Source organism: Epinephelus moara, unplaced genomic scaffold (assembly GCF_006386435.1).
Source record: "Epinephelus moara isolate mb unplaced genomic scaffold, YSFRI_EMoa_1.0 scaffold689, whole genome shotgun sequence".
Classification (NCBI taxonomy): Eukaryota; Metazoa; Chordata; class Actinopteri; order Perciformes; family Serranidae; genus Epinephelus; species Epinephelus moara.
The window spans coordinates 16,679-18,891 of record NW_026082640.1 but is presented as its reverse complement, the minus strand read 5'-3'; positions in this window follow the sequence as shown (position 1 = coordinate 18,891).

The following is a 2,213-nucleotide window of genomic DNA, read 5'->3' as shown; positions in this document are numbered from 1 at the left end:
CACAAGTAAATGATGTCACAACAGAGTTAGACAACATCTTTCAAATTACATGATAATAATCAAAACCCAGGAATTAAAGAAAAGCGAAATAAAAATAATTAGACCAAAAACTCACTAGAACTTCAAAGTCCTCTGCTTTCAGCCCGCCCCCCTGAAGGGCTTCAGCCTCTTTCTTTTTCCTATCAGCCTCCGTCAGCTTAGGGAGGGAGGAGAAAAGATGAGAAGTGGTAGGAGCAAGAGATCTGAGAGGTATTCTTTCACAATGACACACAATAGGAGCATATCCACATTAGAAAATTACATTTAAAAAACATATATTTGTTTTGCGGTTTTGGCTCTGTCCACCCTAAAACAGCCAGCGTTTTTCTCACCCCTAAACAAAGCTTAATATAAATATTTCACTGTGGAAAAAGGAGCTTCACATAATGATGATGTAATAAGACACAATAACACAAAAAGAATTCTCGAAGCACCTGCAAAGGTGAGATGCACCTCTAACTGTGCTTCCAAGCAAATCATGTCTGGGTGATCCTGTGCTATTTGCATGAATCTCAATTAGGTAATATGCATACATTTGATGCAAAAACAAAATTGACCCTGTTTTATGGAAACAAGCCTCATTTCAAGTCCAATTCACAAAGATCAGAGCTAATAGCCACACACAGTTACAAATTTTAAAATTGTTACTGTCTTGCTAACATCTTCAGAGAGTCAGTGGTGACTTAAGCACACTAACCGACTGAGATATTAAATCCCAAATATTTCAGTTTTTCAGTTCAGTTCAATTTCAGTTTCTTGCCTTAAGTTATGAGGAATGCTTCTGCACCTTGTAAGTCGGGACCTGTAGCTAAAAAATTACAGTTTTCTTTTTCTCTCTGCTGTTATTCTGCCTACTGTGATCTTGTTGCATAGACAACATTTATACTTTGCCACATGGATAACTCCAATCAGATGCAAAAAAAGGTAAATTGCACTCAGCTGTAAAACTGTATGATGTGCTTGCTCTGTGATATTATTAGCGCAATATCGTCTGTGAATTGGACCTTGAGATGGAGCAGATAGCAGTTGCAGTGTTATCATGGCTACAATTAAATAGATTATGTCAAACAGAAGTGTAATGAAACACTGGCACACAAAAACATTGCTGCACACCTTGGTTTGGTTTGGATCTGGGTTCTGGATTTCACCTAGAAACCTGTAGTGTTTTCGAGAGATGATCTTGTGTAGAATCCAACATGCTTCAGCCAGCCGGGGGTAGAACGAGTTGAGTATTTTTTCAACCACAGTTTCTGAACAAACAGCAGGGTTCATACAGACATTACAAAATGAAATCCAAGGACTTGTGAGTATATTTTCAAGGACTGTTATTTTCATGTTCATGGACGTTAATCAAAGCAACTAATTTTCCAATATGATCTTTATTAACGTTAAATAAATGATGTGAGCGTTGTTTAACGTCCCCATTTACCAGCTTGCAGTCCTCTTCCCTGCCTTTTTTAGTGCACTATTGCCAACTGAAACTTGTCATTTTCAGACTTTGATCTTTGTACAATCAAACCTACAAGATATTGCTTGTTTATCAGTGTGATTAAGAGGTGCAGGTGGGAGGATTTTGTTACCATCTGGTTCGTTCTCCAGAGCCAGTTCCTCTCTCCAACGATCAATCTGCTCCAGAGAAAGGGAGGAAAAAGGGTGAGAAGTGGGAGGGACAAAAGATTTGAGATTTATCTGATTTTGACAACAGTAAAAACACATCTTTGTTTCTTGGTTTCAGCTCTCTGTCCACACTACACAATTTTTCTGACTGCAAAAACAAGCTTTTCCTTAACGTATAAACATTAAAACACCAGATACATATGTAGATGACAGCGGCTGTATTGGCTGTATTAAAATAGGTTGTCACAGGAGGCAGGAGGTAACTGAAAGCAGGTTCAATGGGCTGGCACTCTGCAGAGTAACCAGCTGTGTCTGTAGCCCAGTCACAGGCGGGGGCTGTATGGAAGTTCACAGGACAACTTTATCATCTTGATTTCATCAGACAATGTTTCAACCATAAAATAATGACTTGTCAGGCCTGGTTTCTGTCCCACACCTTACCAGATGTTGCCTGTGATGTGCAGTTTGGTTGTTTGCCAACTAAAAAGAGGATGAAGCCATTTAGCTGTTTGTTTTGTTACAGTTTCACTGTGGGCAGAGGTCTCTATGAAAACAAA